This window comes from Piliocolobus tephrosceles, chromosome 7 (genome assembly GCF_002776525.5).
Source record: "Piliocolobus tephrosceles isolate RC106 chromosome 7, ASM277652v3, whole genome shotgun sequence".
Classification (NCBI taxonomy): Eukaryota; Metazoa; Chordata; class Mammalia; order Primates; family Cercopithecidae; genus Piliocolobus; species Piliocolobus tephrosceles.
Window position 1 is genome coordinate 22,178,407 of NC_045440.1, and position 21,862 is coordinate 22,200,268.

At 39.8% G+C, this 21,862-nt stretch overlaps 1 pseudogene; it reads right to left on the minus strand.

Annotated features, from left to right (window-relative positions):
* Positions 1–21,862, minus strand: part of LOC111545639 — a 152,708-nt pseudogene that overhangs the window by 4,269 nt on the left and 126,577 nt on the right.

The following is a 21,862-nucleotide window of genomic DNA, read 5'->3' on the forward strand; positions in this document are numbered from 1 at the left end:
TTTCTTTCTTTCTTTCTTTCTTTCTTTCTTTCTTTCTTTCTTTCTTTTTCTTTTCTACCCTCCCCTTCCTTTGTGAACACAGCTCTTATCTTTCATATAGCCTAGAAAGGATCTCTTCTTACTTCATCCTTCTTGGAATCTATGCTCTATTCAAGAGGGGCAATATTTTTTTTTTTTTTTTTGGTGGGGGAGGGTGTTACTTTAAGATTAACAAGTTAACATTACTTTGCATGAAATAAATGATTTTATATTGAGGGTGGAGAAAATTGGAAATAGAGAACTTGAAGGTTTCTGAAAATATTAATCAAAGAAACAGATAAAATAATGACCTTGAATACATTTGCCCACAGAAATTCATCTTACTGGTTTATACTGTAGTCACTTTGTCTTGAAAACCCAATTCCTCAGTGCACAGTCTCAGAATCACACTGAGTTTCGATGACAGGATTAGAAATACTCACACAACTCCACGCTGGTTGTCGTAGGCAGGTGATTTATGGCATCAGCAGTAAGCATCTCATGCCAGGAGCTGCTGAGAAGGATTTGTTCACACAGGGAATCCAATAATTGGCCAGAGGAGAGAGGCTTATGCATACTGATATCTAACTATCCTGCAATCTTTTACAAATCTTGAATTAGACATTCAGAAGGTTCTTGTCAGCTTCCTAGCTTTCAGAAAGCTGGACAGGCAGGCCCTCAAGGGACTTGAGCTGCAGCCCTCTCCGGAGGCTGAGTGTGGGGCTAGGTGTATTACTGAGATCCACAAGCCTGTCTTCTCCAGGGAGCTCCAGTGTCTGTGAAGAAAGATGCACAGGCTAGATGGAGGGTGCAGGACCTTCAATCAGAAATCCCTTCTTTTGGGAGCATCACACACTGGGGCCTGTCATGGGCAGGGCGGGCAGTGGGGAGGGATAGCATTAGGAGATATACCTAATGTAAATGACAAGTAAATGGGTGCAGCACACCAACATGTCACATGTATACATATGTAACAAATCTGCATGTTGTGCACATGTACTCTAAAACTTAAAGTATAATAATAATAATAATAAAATAAGAGAATAAGTGAAAAAAAAAAAGAAATCCCTTCTTTTGCTTAATAGCATAAGACAATATGTGTAGTAAGATTCTATTTTAAGGATACACACACACAGACACATACATACAACCCTATCTATCATCTCTTTATCTAAAAATATGTACCTAAAAGAAGATAGAAAGACATAAAGCTGACATTGCATTGATTTTGAATAATCTGTGTTTTCTTTTTTAGATTTTAAAAGCATTTTCTGATGTTTCTTGTATTTTCTATTTTTTTCAATAACACGAGTTACCTTTATAATCAGAAAATATCTAAAGATGTGCGCAAATCTACTAAATATTTGAGCCCGCAAATTAACATCAAAGTTGGACATGATCAGTGTTGAGATTCTTTTCTCTACAAATCTACTGGAATCCCAAGTACTCTGGAAAGCCACCCTATGTGTCATAAAAGCTAGCTCAGGCAGAGCAGTAGAATAACATAGATCTGCAATCTTGCTATCATTGTTGCTAGTGGAGTTCTCTAATATCCATACTTTTATTATCCCATTTTGGCTAGTTATATGACATATACAATTGTGAAAATGCCCGATTCTCTTAAAGATCTGTGCATCTTATTGTATATTAATTATATATACGTAAAATAGAAATTAAAATTAAAAAATCAACATAAGGTGAAATGTGCAATTTTAATCCTTTGTTAATTTCTATGGGACTATTTTTGCACATATTAGTGATCTGGTCAGAAAACACCCAGTGGGAACAAAAAATGTGATATTAGTAATGTTAGCAAAAGCCATCTCTTCCCCAAGAAATAGCAGCCCCCAAAGTGCTGTTTCTTATAGAAGACATCAGTGTCAGGGAAGGAAGGCACTGAGAAAAATCCCTTAGCTTTTATAATTGGGAGAGTAACAATAGCGTGCGAGAAGCTCTGTGATGTAAAAATGTTTGAAAGATACAAAACATCATCTGGCATTAAATCACCAAAGAAGGCAAGAACGAGTTAACATACCTGGGATGTCTTTTATAAGTAATAAAATCACCTTCAAATGGTGATGTTTTCCCCATCAGTGTTTGAGGCTGCGCCCCTCCCAATGTATGGAACATTTTAATAATAAGTAAATGGCCATAAACCCTTGATAAAGCCAAAAGCTTATTTCCTAGGCCTTCTTTTTAATTTCAGTGGTGCAAGGTGAATTGGAAAACAAATCAGCTCTGTTTTGTTCCAAATATTTAGCTAATAAAGTAAATATTGAAAAAATTATTCTAATTATTGTCTCAATCTTTAATCTTCAGATAGAGAAGTATAAGAATTGAGTGTCTTATAATTACTATAAAAATACTATTTTAAGTTTTTGGTGCATTATAGTTTTCAAAGCATTTTCAGATACTTGATCTCAGTAAAATACCCTAACAATCCTCAAAGAAGTCAGTCTAAGAATTACTACTTTTTTATTGTAAGGAAAATGAAGTTCAGTGAGGTTATGTGACTTTCCTAGTCCACTGCTAGAAATTGGAGCCGATCCTCAGTCTGGATTCTGATATGCCTGAATCAGCATTTGTTACTTATTCCTATTTTAGAAAAATTTGTTTAACCAGAATCTACCAGATGAGTGAGTTGGGTTGCTCCGAATGAGTGACTGCCTGAGGCCTTCCACCTATGGGGTTTTTATATTAAAGTCCAGGCTCCTCCTGCTTCACTGGTTTATGGCTACAAATGAGGTCACTGTAAAAGTAATAATGTAAATATCTCCAGATCAAGTTAAGTTCCTGAAAAAGGTAGACGTGTAAACCCCTAAACAATTCCCCACTACTTTCAATAGGGATTCAAAAGGGAGTTGGCCCAACTCTGTAAAATGCCAACACACTGCTAGTAAACATTTTTCCCCATCTGTCATTGGAGGGAGTCCAGAATTCTCCTTTTTAATGGGGTCCAAATCTGCCCTTGGAGGCTCTAGCTCTTCCTGAGCCACTGCGAGGCTGATTCTCTCTGAGAAGTGGGCAGCTATGCTTGGCTTACCTGCTGTCTGTTTTTCTTTATCACGTGGGCATCAAAGCAGGATAGCTTAGCACCCTGGTCTCAAGGCTTGCTCAATAATAATAATAATAATAATAATACAAATCCATCAGCTCTGCTAACAGTTTGTGTTAGTGTGTTCTCACACTGCTGATAAAGACATACCTGAGACTGGGTAATGTCTACAGAAAAAGAGGTTTAATGGACTCACAGTTCCACGTGGCTGGAGAGGCCTCACAATCATGGTGGAAGGAAAAAGGCACGTCTTACAGGGCAGCAGGCAAACAGAGAATGAGAGCCAAACAAAAGGTTCTCTTATGAAGACAAATGTTTGACCTTATAAGATCATCAGGTTTCCTGAGACTTATTCACTATTGCAAGAATAGTATGGGAGAAACCTCCCCCACGATTCAAGTATCTGCCACCAGGTCCCCCCTACAACACATGGGAATTATGGGAACTACAATTCAAGATGAGATTTGGGTGCAGACACAGCCAAACCCTATTACAGTTCTCTTCCTCAGCTCATATCTGAATCTGATGACTTAGTAGATGTCTAATATCTAAAGTCAGACACAAGGCTTTCCTGCGTTCCTTGTATTGCCCTCCTCCACTTGGCAATATATACACACACACCCATCCAAAATCTTTAGCAAAAACCTCATATGCAAATAACATTTGGTGGCCCCACCATTTAGTCATCACACGGGCCAGGCTGCTCAGACATGTTTGAATCCCACTTGTGGCTCAAACCAAAGCCTCTGCCCCATTATTCAGCTGGAGCAATAAGATTAACACCTGTGAACAGGATGGGAAACATCACACACCGGGACCTGTGGTGGGGTAGGGGGAGTGGGGAGGGATAACATTAGGAGATACACCTAATGTAAATGACAAGTTAATGGGTGCGGTACACCAACATGGCACATGTTGTAACAAACCTGCACATTGTGAACATGTACCCTAGAACTTAAAGTGTATAAATAAATAAATAAATAAATAAATAAATAAGAAAACAAAAGATTAACATCTGTGAAAAGATAAGTATACAATCCAACATGGAACATAATCAAATGCTATACAGATGACATGTACTGCCAGTGCAATGGGATTCTGGGCCAGGAAAGGTCCCTACAGGCACGTGTTAAGAAAGACTGCACATGAGGATAGAGGTGTACTGAATCTGGAAGCAAGAGCAGGATTTTGATAGGAGGGATCCTGCTTTCATTTATCCTACTTGAGACATATTTAGCACATACATCCTTATAGAGTTCATTTAATGAGTTTTCTAATTTCCTGTTTTTAAGGGAAACTGAAATACTGCCTCCCCCTTTTTTTTCCTCTGGCACTAGAAAGAGAAGTGTTTCAGTTCCAATTCCATGCCTTAATGTATTGAAATTATTCAGCCCAGAGATGAGGGTGTTTTATACCGAAAGAGAAGCAGTGGAGACAGTAAGAAGTTACTGGATTTTACTGTTTGCTGATGAATGGGATGTGGATGTGGAGAAAGAAAGGAGGTGAGAATGATTGTCAGATTTTTGTCCCAATCAACTGGAAGGATGACGTTCCCATGGACTGAGGTAAGGAAGGCTGCAGGCTCAAGATGTTATTGGAGAGGATTGGAAGCTCAGGTTTGCACATTATAAGTTTGGTATAGAAACCAAGATACCTAATAGCCAGTGAGATGTATGAGTCTAAAGTGCAGAGGAAAGTTATGAGGGGGAGATACAAATTGAAGTCGTTGGCACAGACATGACCCTTAAAATCATGGCACTTAAGGAGAGCTCCTTGAAAATAGGAGATGGAGAGGAGGCAACGCCCCAGGCCTAGGGGTGCCCCAACATCCCCAGTCATCATTTATGTTTTTCAGATCCATGGGTTTCCCTTCCCTGCACCCCATCTCCAGACCCTGGAGACCAGGGAGCCAGGGTCACAGGCTCTGGTACCTCAGCCAGGCACTGCTGCCATCTGCTGGGCACTGGTGGGGCTTCTCCTGTGTGCGGCTACTCGGGGTACCACAGTGCTGCGTTTTGCAGAGCTAGGGTAGTCCTAGACACTTGAGATCCCAGAGATGGGTAGAATAGAGGTTACGTGTATGTGGACACACAGGAATTTACCAAAGCAGTGTAGCTTACGCCCCCAAATTTAACAACTGAAAACTCCAAATTCTCCCTCCTGGAGCTACCTACCACCCAACCAACTTCTGCAGGACTCAAATTCCATTCAAACACCACGCCCACCTTAGAATTGTCCCTTCCCTGACTCCATCGGCCATGCTTACCTGTTTGAACTTCTATTCCTTTGGAATGAATTCTCCCCTGGGAGGTTTCTTCATCCTTCATTCAAATAGACATTTGGCAAGTCTAGCACATCAGTTTGCCAGACATACCTAGATAAATATCAGCTCTAGCAGTGGGGCTTTTAGGCGTTTACAGGGCCCTAAATTCAGACATTTTCTGTTTCCTATAAGAACATCTCATATGTTAGTTACTCTGAAGTTCACTGGTGCAGAATGCCATACATCTAATTTGTAATAATGTTTAAAAATATGGTATCTTCTGGTGTGGGGGGTTTCTTTTCTGAAACCTTTTTAATCATTAGCTTCAAGGGAACATAACTTCATTTGGCACCAGCAAAGGCAAGGCACTTGCATACGGGTTGGTAGACATTTGATATTTAGCTGGTATATAGGTGAAAGTATACAGAAGTCTATGACACTTAAACATGTTTGGAAATATGACTATTAAGATCACAATTCGGCCGGGCGCGGTGGCTCACGCCTGTAATCTAGGCACTTTAGGAGGCCGAGGCGGGCGATCGCGAGGTAAGGAGATCGAGACTTCCCTGGCTAACACGGTGAAACCCCGTCTCTACTAAAGATACAAAAAATTAGCCAGGTGTGGTGGCGGGCACCTGTAGTCCCAGCTACTCGTGGGGCTGAGGCAGGAGAATGGCGTGAACCCGGGAGGCGGAGCTTGCAGTGAGCCGAGATCACGCCACTGCACTCCAGCCTGGGCCACGGAGGGAGACTCCATCTCAAAAAAAAAAAAAAAAAAAAAAAAAGGGTCACATTCATTTTATTAATTTTTTTCTTATGGTCATACTTTCTTTAAATTTGGGGTTTCAAAGTATTTTTTAAATATTGATATTTTATTATTATTGTTTTAGAGACAAGGTATTGCTCTGTTGCTCAAGCTGGAGTGTAGTGTCATGATTACAGCTCACTGCAGTCTTAATTCCTGGCCTTAGTGATCCTCTTGCCTTGGTCTCCCAAAGTGCTGGGATGGGTTTCAAAGTCCTTAAAAATTATATTAGCATTAGGAATCTATGCATGCTATAACAAGTATTTATTTTTGAGCTTGAGCAGGACCCACGTGGTTTTGCCCATGTACCTATTTTGGTATTTTGCTGGTTATACCACTTCTCCTCCTATATTGTATGAAGATCTGCAGAGACAGGTTGAGAGTCTGTGGGTAAGCCCCAGTACTGCTGGTTGGTGTTTATTCCAACTGATTGGATGTCCTCTTTGAGGATGTCCTCAAAGAGGACATTTATGTAAATAAATTTTGAGTACTACTCCTGATTTTAGATACAGTTGTTAACCCATAATGTGGTAGCTTACATTTTATAGAATGATTTTACAGACATCACATTGGAAAATTGTAACAACCCTCTGAGGTAGATGAGGAAAATACAATATTCATTACTTTCTTTCTTTTTTTTTTTTTTTTTATTGAGAAGGAGTCTCATTCTTCTGTTGCCCAGACTGGAATGCAGTGGTGTGTTCTTGGCTCACTGCAACCTTTGCGTTCTGGGTTCAAGCGATTCTCCTGCCTCAGCCTCCTGAGTAGCTGGGATTACAGGCACCCACCACCATCCCTGGTGAATTTTTGTTCCTTTAGTAGAGACGGGGTTTCACCATGTTGACCAGGCTGGTCTTGAACTCCTGACTTCAAGTGATCCTCCTGCCTTGGCGTCCCAAAGTGCTGGGATTACAGGCATGAGCCACCACGCCTGGCCAACTTTCTTTGAAAGATAAGAAAACTCAAAGTGGCAATGATCACACTCCAGTTTATACAATGAGAAGCAGCAACATCTTCTTCAGGACTCAGGGCCTCTGAGCCCCGGGAAAGTGCTCTCTCAAGTAGGCAATCTTCCCTTTTCTTTTTCATTTCTTTCTTTCTTTCTTTTTTTTTTTTTTTGAGATGCAGTTTTGCTCTTGTTGCCCTGGCTAGAGTGCAATGGTGTAATTTTGGCTCACTGCAACCTCTGCCTCCCAGGTTCAAGCAATTCTCCTGCTTCAGCCTCCCGAGTAGCTGGGATTGCAGGCATGTACCACCACGCTGGCTAATTTTTGTATTTTTAGTAGAGACGGGGTTTCTCCATGTTGGCCAGGCTGGTCTCGAACTCGTGACCTCAAGTGATCCACCCACCTTGGCCTTTTGCTCTTTGGGTCATTATCTAAATGGACTTTAGTTTCTCTTTAGAGCTGTTATAGAGAAGGAAAAGTAGAAACATTTGCTACTGCATATTTTTCACTATGTTTTTAAGTGACATTTCCTTCTCATTTTGGTGTGTTTGGGAGAAAATGCATCATCTAAATGGAAAAATGAGGATGTAAATTTATAGGGCTGATGCATAGGAGAGAGGTGGGGGTGTCTTGTGGGTGATGACAGGTGTGTGAGGGATGTGAGGTTGCGAGCAGCTGTGTGAGAGAGTGTGATGGAGCACAGTCATGTCAGGCTGAGTAACATTTCCTCTCCACAGGGTAATTTACTAGGGGACCCTTGACACAGCAGGAAATGTGGAGTAGATAGTGTAAGAACAGCTGGAACACCTGGAGAAACTTTATACTTGGAGGGAATTATGGATTCAACACCTTCATCGTCATTTAGTTTGCTACCTGGTATTGTTAGTTATCTTTCTTTGCATATGTTATTTTTTTTTCTAATTGCATGCCAAGCTTTCAGATGGAAGGAATGGTGTTTTGCCTCAATACATCCCTACAATATCTGGCACAGTAAAAGGAACAGTGTATGTGTTTAGGACTCATTGTTAGTTGATTGATTCCTGCTGTTCTCAGTGGTCAGGGAGAGATATAGCTTATTGCCCCACAAGCTGTAGTTAAAAACAAACAAACAAACAAAATCCATGAGTCCCAGTAAGGGAAATCTGTTAATAGTCACTGCTTTCTTCAACTCTTAAGGGGTCCAAACATAGTAATGCTGTCATTTGGGTTTGCAGAGAGATTTCTTTAGGTAAAAGCTTAACAAAAAACAAACAAACAAACAAACAAAACAAACGTTTTGGAAAGTCTGGTCAGAATAGCCTATCTCAAGAAAGTTTTGTTTGCTTAATCATAATAGTTCTGTCAACCTAATCACTTCCCTTCTAATGATTTCCCTGTGGTCCATTTCACCCCAGATTTTCATAATGATCATCTGCTGGCAGTAGAAACTCAGCAGCAGAAAGCATACAATGTAAGCTACACACAGGTCAAGACTTGGAGCACACAATGCTTATGATAATCACAAAAATGACCTCAAATTATTCTCCTCCATCTTCCATACCCCCTTGCAATTTACTTCATAGCTCCTCTCATCACATTTGGAGTATCTTTCTCCACTCCTTAAGTCCGGGCTGTACTTGATTTTGCCATTGGGGCATTACTTAATGTGACTCTAGCAAGGACTCGAAAAATGCTTTTTTATTGAGACTTTGCTCTCTTGCTGCTTTCCAAGACTGCTATGTGAGTAAACCCAGGCTAGCTGACCACATGAGAGCCAGGTAGCCCAGTTGCCTCTGTTGTCCCAGCCAATAAGTAGTCAAGTCCCAGAAGCAAAGCTACCTTAGCTGACTGACAGCTGACTTTAGCCATATAAGTGAGTCCAACTGAGACTAGCAGAACAATCACCCAGCTGAGCCCAGCCCAACTTGCCACTCTGTCAGATTTTAAGCTAAATAAATGGTTCATGTTTTAAGCTACTAAGTTTTGTGGGGGCTATACAGTAAACAGTCCTCAGTCCTCAATAAAATTTATTGAATAGAAAATTTAAATGAAGGAATAAATGATTAAATAAATGAAATAGGTGGTGATTTTATTCAATCTTCCCATTCCACAAATAAGGAAATGAAAGTCAAAGTAGTTAAATAAATTGGCTCATATGAGGCAGCAAGTTTGTGGAGAGACAAGTATAAACTATTATAATTTCCTTTTAAAATAATGTTATGTCTCCCTAATGATATTATAAGCTCCTTGACAGCGGGAGACACGTTTCTATTTCTTTACATCATCAGGGTCTACAAAAAAGTATTCCGTGCATTTCTGATTTACAAATTACTGTTTTAATATATAGTATATGGCCACAGCCCGTGGTCAAAAGGCAGAACAGCTTTAGTGAAAAGTGAATCTCTTTCTCACCTCTTTCACCCAGCTATCCAATTCTCTTCTTCAGAGGCATTCACTGTCAAACTTTTTGTTTGCTTGTTTGTTTTGTTTTATGTCCTTTCAGAAGTCTGTCGTATGTATGTTACAGTTGATGGTGAGTAGAACTCAGGGCTTGTTTCCAAAAATCTGGGAAAGGAGAATATGGGACAATAAACAATGCCCAGTCCCATGCCTCCCCTCTCAGCCATCTGCTATACCATCTATGAAACCACACCATTTTTTGGAGACAAAGTTGCAATAAAAAATAATCAGGGCTGATCAAAATAATCAGAGTAAGTGATATCTTCTGGGTTATTGTGGTCTATATCCTAGCAAAATGAAAAAACAAAAACAGAAACAAAAACAATGTGAAGATATAAGGGATTCTCTAGATGTTGGCCAAGAGCCATACCCTTAAATGTTTTGTCTGGATCAGAAACAATGGAAATATGTCTCCAAAGGCTCAAAGGGATTGCTTTGCTATCCTGTAGGGAAAATTGTGCATAGACAACATTGACATTCTGGGGCTGGACTGAGGGAAGACACAACAAAGGAGAAGGGGAAGAATGTGAGATGAAGTTGGGGTGCAGTTAAGAAGGATCGGGGTTTCCAGTAGTTTAAAATGTGGTAGATAAATTAAGAGGATGAAGTTTTAGAAACGGGTGTGGCTGTTGCAGAAAGCAGGCTATGTTATACCATGGAAATACAATACATTTCTGTAAAGCAGGGAGCTAAGAGTTAGATTGCTGGAAGGGACAGAAAGAGGGAGGACTTGTATAGAATGTAAAGGTGACAAGTGAACACCATGTGTGCAAAGTTTTTTGGCTACTATGGGAGACTGAAAGATGAGATAGAACAGAGGAAGAGAGAAGAAAGCATTAAAATAAGCCTTTTAGAAAGTGTTTTTAAGATAGGAAAGTTCAGAACATGTTTTAAAATGGAAAGAACTTCTCCTCCACCACCCAAGGAAAGGGCCAAAGAAAGAAAAATTATGGGAAAGAAGTCTTGGATAAAGGGGACAAACTCAGTTCTCTTAGTAATATCCTACCTATAACCTAATTTTTTTCAAAGCACTTCAAGTACTTTATCTCCTAAGTATTTCTTCTTATAAGTAGACTTACCAGCTATACAAATTTATAGTTATTTTTCTCTGTCAAGAAAACCAAATATTTTTACAATGCATTTTAGCTTTTTATAAAAATTAAAAACCTGAAGTTTTATTTTCTCTTATTTCCTCCCTTTCTCCCTTTCCCTTAATTCATTATCTTTTTATAGTCACCTCTTCTCCACGTTTCTATGCCTCAGCATTTTGCCAGAGATGATGAAGTATCACCACCCCCCTCACTTTGTGATTTTCTTTCAACTTGTTCTATACTAAAATGTTGTTCTGTTTCCCCAGAGTTTTTACTGTCAAAATTTTATAGCTCACCTCTTTTCTATAAGTTTACTTGAGGCAGATGCTTGTCTCTTGCATCAGGGTGATGTAAATTTTTACCAGCCCTCTGAGGGACGTGATACATACAACATTCCCACAGCAGCCTTTCATTATGATATTCACCACGTAGGACAAGTTGACTTGTCTCTTAGCGGAGTGCTTTTACTACCACTGTAATGTCTTAATTTTGTGTGGTGAGGGTTTTTTAGATCCTAGTGTGTGCTAGGGGTTTCAGATAAACTGAATTTCCTTCTGCAGAAAGAATTTCTTTTCTGGTTCACAAAACTAAATTTCTTTCTGTGGGCATCTATTGAAGATAAGCTTTTTCTCAACATCTAGTCTCATTCTAGTCTGTTTCTGTCATCTTGCATTAAGGTATGTCTTCTCCTTGGAGCCTAAACAAAGGCATGGCTCCCCAAATTTTCCCAAACAGAATTATATTCTAGGACAGAATCATAATATCCATCAGATGCTACATTCTGGAAATTTCCTGTGCATGAGAAGTCAGGGATATGGGTGGTTTGTTTTCAGTACTCCCAATATCTTTTTCAGTATTATCTTGTGTCTCATTTCTCTTCACCAAGTACTTTTGCTAGTTAAAGTTTTGCTATGATAGTTATGGGAAGGTATTAGTAACTTTAGGAAGAAGGCAGTACTTGATCTGATTCTTAGATGATGACCTCTTAGACCCCAGGGAACCCAAAGGGGAGATATGTTTGGGCAGGGGAAGGATCATCCTGACATTCTCCAGCCCACCCAGTAAGCTGCTGCTGACTCTGCATGCTGGTAAGACAGCCCAGCCCCCATGGTAATTATCAGTGCTTATACCAAGGTTCAAGGCTGACTTTTTGCCAGTGCCTATGCTTAATGATCACTTCTCTCTACGTTCTTCATGATCTCACAGCTCCACCACACTCTGCTGCGCTGGCCACCTGCATATCAAGGTTGCACTTCTTCTGTACGTCCTGTCTCTGGCAACTGTGATGTTCAACTTCCCTGAACTGGAAGAAGAGGGAAGAAGAAAAACCTCCTCTTTGTTGAGAATTCATTCCAGCACAATTACCCGGCAGGGATCCTGCCTTCTAGGTTCCCTCCCACGCACTGCTGGAAGCTTCCAGCATCATATCTCTGCAGCTCTAACCCTGTGTCTGCTTTGATAAGAGCTATGGTGTAATCAGCGCAGCCGCAGTTCTCTAGCTCTGATTCCCCCTTGTGACTTCTGCATTCCTGTTGATAATTAAAGAAAGCTTTCTTGCCATGATGCAGGCTATATAAAATAAGTTAATAAGTAATAAAGCAACTGGCCTTAAGCCAGGAACTTGCTGCTGCTGGTATTGGTCCCATCCTGTGGTACAGTTACTGAGGGGGAAGGAAGCTTGGCTCTCAGACACAGTCTTTTGGATCGGATAGCTGGAAGAGTAAGCTTGGCTTGGTGTGTCACTAAAAATGCAAGGGCCGTAAAGAACATTCTGTGAGAGAGTTTATGGGTCCTTGGCCTTTGAATGAAATGGATCACTGACCCTCCTTCCTATGTTCCCACCTCATCTTCTCTCAAGTCCCAGATTACTTAACTCTTTTTGCCATCCTTGTCACTGCGCAGCTCACTCCTATTTTATTAAGTTTAAAATAAATGCAGCAGGGACTAGATCTCCAAGTTTTATGTGTACTCAACCCTCAATTTCATATCTTCCTTTTCAAGATTGCACCCTGATACATTAAAGATGAGTGCCTCGAGGGCCGTTTATTTTGAGATTACTGTGTGCTCACTTATTGTATTAGAGTTCTCCTGTGAGACAGAATTAATAGGATAGCTAGATGGATGGATGGATAGGCAGACAGATGGACAGATAGATGGGTAGTAGATGGATGGATGGATGGATATATGAGGGAATCTATTACAGAAATTGGCTCACATGATTATGGAGCCTGAGAAGTCCCATCACAGGTCATCTGTGAGTTGGAGAATCAGGGAAGCCAGGATCATGGCTCAGGCCAAGTCCGAAGGCCTGACAATCAGGGGAACCAGTGGTGCAGCTCTTAGGCTGAGGACAAAGGCCTGAGAACATGGGGCCACTGGTGTAAGCCTTGGAGTCTGAAGGCTGGAGAACTTGTTGTTCTGAGGTCTAAGGGCAGAAGAAGGGTGTCCCAGCTCTAGAAAAGAAAGAGTAAATTAGTTTTTCCTTTGCTCTTTGTTCTATCAGGGCCCTCAGCCAATTTGATGGCACTGCCCCACGCTGGGTGAGGGTGGATATTCCTTACTCAGTCCACTGATTCAAATGCCAGTCTCTTCTGGAAGCATCCTCACAGACATAGCTAGAAATAATGCTTTAGCAGTGATCTGGACATCCCTTAATGCAATCGAGTTGACACCTAAAATTTACCATCACACCCATGGTCTCTTGAAGTGGCCGTGGGTTGTTTCTCTGTTCCTGGAGGCCTTGTAGAAGCTTCCCCGTAATGAGGTTTCAGCTCCACCACAGCCCAGGAAACTTCCTGGGAAGTGTTTGGGCCTGGAGGAGAGTGGGGTGGTGGTGAGCCTGTTTTGATTAGTAACAGATATCTTGCTTGCATTTAGTCTGCTTTCGGTACAAAAAGAGAGAAGAGCTGAGACCATTGCTCAGGTGATTCGGGTCAAAAAAAAAAAAAAAAAAAAAAAAAGAATCCCTGTACTCAATTTCCCTCAAAGAAGAAAGTGATATTTGATTGTGAATGAACCAAGATGTCTGTTTCCATGAATGAGGGTAACTGATGCTCAGGACACACATTTGCTTTTATCGGCTGCCCATATTGTCCTTGGACATGGAAAAGGTACAACTCTACAGAGGGCTGGGAGGGTAGTTTCAGGAGCACCTGCAGCAACAACCCCTCTAAGCCCTGCAGCTTTCCAAACCCACTGGCATTTAAGTACAGCATTAGCAAAATAAGCTCTTCCACACGTAACTGCTACTTCTGACTCTGAGGTTTATTCTGGAATTATCTACAGCTCATCCCTGCTTTCGGTTATTGACTGTAAGCTTTGGGTTTCATACATTACTCTCTAAACATCCCTTGGTACTGAGTTCATGGTGACATTCAAAACAGTCACTAACACTCTTTCCCTCCTGAATACTGATGTGTCATCTTCCACTTGCTTCACACATACTGTCCCAGAGTTGTTCTTGGTTGATTCACACTTCCTCCTAGGTTTCTTACCCTAGGTTGGCTCCTGACTCTAGCTCCTCTTTAAATTATTTACTGTGAAACTTGACTGCCTGGCAGGTGATGAAACAATTGCCACCATCTATTTGCTGACTCATCCTGAGATCCAAAGATATAATTATGACAACTACTGTTCGAATTAATCAACCACATTTCTACAACCAGGGCTGCCACAATGCACAACTACAGGGCCACCACTCACATAGTATGCAAGGGGAACAGTGCCTCTTAGTGCTGTGCTATGTGAGGGTCCTGGTGTATAGCAGGATCATGTATAGCAGCAGTTCCTTTAGCCCCAACATGCAACACTAGACTGTAGACGAATCTGGAACCTCTGACATATTTAGTGATCACAGGAATGTTAAGATCAGACTTGCTAGAGTGAACTGATTTATTACTGCCTTCTGTGTCTACACTCTAGGTGTACGTGAAAAAGCCATATTGTGGCTGGTCATGCACAATATTAGAAAAATAGAAAGTGCGTTATATGCACTTATGTTACATTCTGCCACATCACCCGACACTATTATGCGTCTTTATCCCTAGCTTTTTCCACCATTCTTCTCAATCTGGAACATTCCCTACCATTCAGAGTCTTTGTTCTATTTGGAGGTAGTCAATTCCCTTCCAAACACACACTGAATCCTTTGCCCCTCCTCTTTTTGCCCCAAACACATTTCTAGGAAGGCTTATCTTGGATTTCTTTGCTGATGGGATTTGGCAATTTTGATAGTGGTTATAATTTTTCATGTAACCTCTATAATTCTTTAATTGTTGGAAGGCTAGGAGAGATGGGTTATTTTATCATCAGGAGGATCAGGAGTTGGATTAAGCTATAAACTATCCTTCCTGTGTAAATATATAGCGATATGACTTCAGTGACTACTTTATCTCCCTTTATTTATATACTATTATAAGAGGATTGAACTATATAATTCCAGCTATATGACTGATTAAACAGCATGTTCCGTATGGTATATTAGTACTTTTTGAGCACCTACTGTATGCAAAGTTTATTGTAGCAAACAAGTGAGATTGAATTTGATGTTATATCAAGGGAGATAAATATTTCACAATTGATTATGCAATGATTATGATTCTTTTAAAGTACCTTGAAAGAGAGGTATAATAGGCAGTGAGAGCTGATAAAAGGAAAGCTAGCTGTCCTTGGGGGCCAGGGAAGACTTCCTTGAGCTAGAGTTGAGATTTGAATAGAGGATAAGAATTATTCAAAAAGGTGAAGTGATGATAATGAAGGAACTGGGGAGTGGAAGTCATCTGGCAGTAAATGTCCCAGGTAGAGCCTAAGGCATGTGAAGATTCTGAAGCAGGAAGAAAAATGCCAAATTTAAAGAGCTAAAAGATGGCCAAAATGACAGGAACAGAGAGAGCTTGGGGAAGTGTAATATAGATGTCAGCAGAGGTTGGATCACACGTGGCTGTCTGGATCATGTAAAGGATATTGTCACAAGTTAGGTTTCCCAAGAAGCAGACTCAAGACATAAATAAGCAGCATGCAGGGAGTAAAAGAGTGAAGCAAGTGGGACTGGAAAGAGAGATAAGTTGACTTATGGTATAGTCTCAAGAAATGTGTCAGTTCATTCTGTAGAGAGCTGGGAGGGCTTCTCAGAATTACCAAAATTTAGGTGAGGGGGCTGGGTCTTTATGCTTTCTCAATGACCAGTTGACCAGTAGCCAGTTGAGAAGTGCAGTGGGGAAGGGTGTGCTTTCTTAATTTAGTGGCTTTCTTTGTCTGAGGACAAGTCCAGGAGAGGGATTCAGCTGAGAGTTGTCAGCTGTTATACTCTCAGCTTCTGAAGGGAAGGATCTTGGTGTACACCATGGTATCCATTATTGATATTATTCTAAGTCTGATGAGAAACTAGTGGAAGGTTTTCAGCCTGGGAGTAATACAATATTTGTGTTTGAGAAGATGACATTGACTTTTGCATGGAGAATGGATTGCAAGGCTGATCAGATGGGCTCCGGAGAGACCAGTTAGGATAGTGTGGCAGTAACTCAAGTATCAGATAACAATAGGTTGCACTGGATGGTGGCAGAGGAGATGGATTGTTATTTGAGTAACAACAGACCAGGTATGAAAAATAGAACCTGACAATGGACTGGCTGGAGAGATTGAAGGATAAAGAAAGTCAGGTATAAGCATAGAGTTACTGACTTTCAGCATGGAGTGGATGGTGGGGCCATTTGCAGAGTTACACAGCTGAGAAAGAGAGTAGATCTTGAGTTCAATTTAGGCAAGTTGAATTTGAGTTGCTTGTGAGACATTAAAACAGGGAAGGCAGCTGGATGTATAATTATAGAGCTTAGGAAGATGTCTGGACTGTAGATGTAAATTTTAGAGCTGTCATGGTATTTGAGGCCATGGGCATAGATAATAAGATGGCTTAGAAGAGAGCACGGAATAAGATGAGAACCCCAGAATGAGCTTAGAGGAGCTCCTGCATTTCAAATGGAAGATAAGCCCCTAACTAAAATAGACAAGGCATAACCAGAGGGGAAGGAAGAATGCCAGGAGAGTGTAACATCAGGAAAAATAAGAAAGGTGTAATGAGGAGGAGTTTCCAGTGCTGCTCCTGTAGCAGGTAGGACTATAGCCATGTTTTAGGCGCTTTTTATGTTCTAATAAAATGCTATAGTTTAAATATAATGAAAATGTGTATTAAAAATGTTGTTTCAGTGTTTTTTATATTCCTTTTGAGGCAAAAACTACTTTATCCAAGTTTCTGAATCTGTGGTCATGCAGCAGAATCCTAATTAAAGAAGTATTTTACCTTGGTGTGAGGGAAGAAATATGTTTTTCTGTCATATTGCACAGAAAAACAATGGTTGAGTGTCTACTGAGTGCCTACTATGTCCTAACACGCTGCTAAATGCTGCTGAATGCATGAATTCCAAGACAAGGTCTTTGCTCTCAAAAGGCTCAAAACCTAATTGATGAAATAAGACCTGCTACTTCATTAGATCTGTCTTAGTACCAAGAAAAATCGTGCTACTGGCCAGCAAATGACAGCAAAAACTATGGGTTGGGGAGATCAGAAAAGGCTTAGGTGAAGACATTGAAGTTTGAGCTTCACTCTAAATGTGAGGTAGGATCTGGATGTTAGGGAAGAAACTTTAGGTGAATGTCAGGACTCAAGGATGGGTGGAGATGGTGGAATATACAGGATACATTTAAGGGATGTTAGTAAGTGAGCAGTATACAAATTGAGTGGCACTTGGATGCCATTTGAAATAACTGTCATATTCTAAATTCTCACCTACTTTTGAGGCCTTTAAATATTCTGAGATATGGTTTGTGATATCTCTTGCGATTCTGAAATTTTCTGATGAAATTTTTTTTATTTGCTTTTCTTTTGAATTTTAATTGGTGTGTGCTTTGCTATGTGTTTTTAAAGCTCAGATTGGCTAACTTTGACAATCAAGCCCGGAGGAGCTTTCCTCTGAAATGCAATCCAGTTCACTCCCACATTGTCCTTCATTCTTTCATCCTTACCCCACCCAGATAGATCATAGCATGTACTTTTACTAATGGATTATAGATAACACGTTTGGTAATGGTTTAGAATCTGGAATGAGCAGTTTTTTGAAGCATCTAAAGCTTTCACTTATACTCTATTCATATTCATTTAGAATCGATAGACTAAAAAAGGAAAAATATAATCAGCCTATATATGTTGAAATAGTTAGCAGACACAGCACCACAGCATTTTTGTGTGATAATTGAACATATTTAGTAAGTGTCAGATTGCTATCTGGCTCTTTTCCAAACATAAGATACTGAATATCATTTTACAGGTTTATAGTCTTCAAACCTAAACTGCTAGAAGCTTATTTCTTTCTTTCTTTTTTTGTGGCTACTACAGTTGTAACCCTTTGAAAACTGAACAACTCCAGAGAGCACCACTGATATTATGCTCGATGTAAATGCCCTTTTATTCCTCTCCTATTGCATAGCACTCAGCCTGTACCACATGTCCTAACTGCTTGCACACAATGTAGCAGGGAGAGGTGACACCTAGGCCATGACCTTCTGGTAGAACAGCTCGTTTCCCTATAGCCACAGGATGAGATGATAGTCCTAATAGTTAACCCTATATAGCATGGACACAAACCCATCTTTACCTACTCCAGCACTTGCTTGATAGTTTGATTGAATAAAGAACTCTAGATTGAAACTGATTTTCCCTAAACATTTTGAAGACTGTGTTCCATTTTATTCTGGCATGCAGTATTGCTATTTAAAAGGCTGATGTATTTTAACTATTGATTTTTTTTTTGGTATATAATCAATTTTAATCCTTTGAATAGTTTTGGCATCTTCTCTTTGTCCCTGATGCTATCAAACTTTCTGCATCTATTCTGAGTATCTTGGGAGGAAAATTTTCTGACACATTAAGTGTCTGCAAATGTCTTTATTTTAGTTTCTCATCTGATATTTTGTCTGGATATATAATTCTAGCTAAAAAGTAATTTTCTATTAGATTTTTTGAAGGAATTGGTTTATTGACTCAGAACTTCCAGAGTTGCCATTAAAAAGACCATTGCCATTCTGATTTCTATCTCTTGATGTGAATTGTATTTTCTCTTAGAAAACGTTTCTATTCTTTTTATCCTGGGAGTTCTGAAATTTCATAATGGTATGCCAAGGTGTGAATTAAAAAATATTTATTATGTTGAACCCATGGTTAGACCATTTCAATCTGGAAACTCTGTAGTTTTGGGAAATCTTTTATATTACTAATACATTAATTCTTCTTTCTGGGTATCACATTCTTTGGATATTGAATATACTGGTTTGATTCTCCAAATTTTATAGTATTTTAATTTTTGTTTTTTCCATCTCTGACTTTTGTTTTACTCTTTAGAATATTTTATCATCTCTTCCAGCTTCCTTACATTGAGTGTTTTATTTGTGTTATGTTTTTAACTCCCAAGAATTATTTTTTTTTGTTCTTAGAATGTTCTTTTTAAAAATAGCATCATGTTCTGTTTTCTTATCTCCATAAGCACATAAGCACATCAATGATAACTGATTTTTTTTTTTTTTTTTCTGCTTCTTCTCGAATGGTCTGTTTGCTTCAGGACCTTTTATTCTGTTTGTTTTGGTTTCTGTTTTCCATTTTTCAGGCTTTCCTCAAATATCTGATGATCTATGGCAGTATTTAATATTTGAGAGTGAAATTCCGAAAAGTCCTTTTGCATAAGGCCTGTTGACTGGCGGGTTCACTGCGGATGACAGTTGAGGCTGTTTCACTGGGCTGGTCAGTTTATCCAGAAAGGAGTCTTGCAATCTTCTTCTGAGGACTTATAGGCCTGACTGTTTTTATTTCAGGAGTTAGACAGAGGACGGGTCCGTGAGGTGCCCTGCTCAGTATGTATAAACCTTCCCATACGCCCTAAGCAGAACTCCGATCCTCATGGTGCCCAGCATTCCTGTAAACCATGCCAGCTGGACTCCTTAGGAAACACCCAGTCTTCTCTTTGGTGGTGGTGAAGGAGAAATATATTTTCCTATTTTCTTTGTCTTTGTCGATGTAGACCTTTAAAAGAAATCTCTTTATCTTGTTTTTAATAGTGGTTTGAGAGACATGGAACGTTGACTTTTGTTTTTAATCTCCCGTATTTACCCTGTGGTCAGTGGAGTTCGCTTCAGAGGCCAGTGACCTTGGCCCCATCATGCATTCACAAGGCCGTGGTGTGAAGTCTCAGACCTTCCTATGACTGTGGCCACAGTGAATGCGATTGGAAGATGAGGGTCCCTGACACTATCTCTACTATCTGTGCATAGTCTGCCTTTAGGTGTGGTAGTTTCTTACCCTTCATCATTCTCAAGGGCCCTTCTCATGGCCACCAAAGTGGCACCTGGCTAGGGTTCTGTTTGGATTGCAGAGCAAACAAAACCTACAGTCTACTGGGCAGGTCACAGTGTGTGAGTTCACCACGTCTGTGGTCTCCTGGATGACTCTGCCCGCCACCGACGAAATCTTCAGTCCAGCCAGCCCTGACTTTGTGCCCTATCCCTGTTATCCATATCACCTGCAAGGTAGCCTCTCCAGTTTCCTATCTCCCCATCTCCTACTCTTCTTTTCCCCAGGCTTTCTTCTATATAACTCTTCCTACTGCTGCTTCTTACTCAGCATCCTTCATATAAATACATTTTTCTTTATCTTTAGTCTCTTTACAGAATTCTTTCTAATACTTTAACTTTGCTTAAATTGACTACATTTTTTAAACTCTTGAGCTCCCTTTGCAATATTACATAATTCTTTGGACTCTTTTTTGAATTTGAAATTCATTTAATTATTTTTGTATGGTATGTGATGAAGTGCTTTGAAATAAAATGCTTTGCTCATGTCAGCATACTATTAAAGTTAATATTATAAATGTCATTATAAAACAAACTTTCCATTTGATTCTCAAACCCAGAAAGGGAAAAGTTGAAATTTGTATATAAAATTTTATTCATTAATACACATACATATTTTAATATTTATCATAGGTGTATTTTTATTTTTCCCATTCACAAAATGAGACATACTCTTTAATTTATAGTAAATTAATCCATAATGATAAGCCAAATTTTTTAACAAACTGCTACAGAAATGGCAAATTTTAAAATACATATTTTTGAGAACATATTGAAATGTAATTCAATGTTACCCCATCAAGAAAGCACTTGTGGCTTGATGATTGGGATTACTTCACTTTTCATTTAAAATGAAACCTAGCTCCTCTCCTAAGGATGCTATCTCCTTATAGCTCTCTTGAGTAGAGACAGTTGCTCCCTTATCTCACAGGGCATGAATATGCCATCAACAATCTCTCCTTTGCCTTTCCTGACCTAACCATTATAATTGGCGAGGCCATTGTTATATCAGGTGTTCTTCTTCATTAGTTGAGGGCATGACCACCTGGATCACGGATTATTTCCATATTCGACAGAGTCTGGCCATGATGGATGAGTTGTCTTCCTGGCTTTGGAAGGGATTGTGGTATTCTGTATGTTGGACAATACTAACATGAACCAGCTGTGCATCCCCTCTGAAATAATAAACTCCAAGAATCATTCTCTACCTACAACTTTCCATGTCTGTAAACCTTCTTCTTGTCCCAGAAGTGAGACACCCTGGGCTTAGATCTCACTCTGATCTCTCATTTCCTTTCTTTCTCCAGTCCACGAGTCTCCTCTATAGCTTGACTTCTTCTCCGTCTAGTCGAGAACTCCATTGCATTATTTAGCTATCATTTTTCCCCACCACTGTCCAAATTTTATTAGTAATAACAGAAATCACATTTAGTAAGTGTATTCTAGATATTAGGTATGCTACTAACCACTTTATGTGAATAATCATACTTGATTCTAAAAGCAAACTCTATGGTTAGATGCTATTATTATCTCCAGTTTACAAATGAAGAAACTATAACTGAGGATGATTAGATACTTTCCCTCAAGTGATGTATTTGGAAAGAGGTACACTGGGGTTCTGTGTAGCTCCAGAACACATACTCCTTTAAACCATTCCGTTAGCACCTCAATAGCCTCATTTTACCTGTCCTGCAATTGCTGCTTTGAAAGACTTTTGTCATCCACTTTCCTACTCTTTTTATTTTATCCATTTATTTATTTATATTTTGAGACGGAATTTTGCTCTTGTTACCCAGGCTGGAGTGCAATGGTGTGATCTTGGCTCACTGCATCCTTCACCTCTGGGTTCAAGCA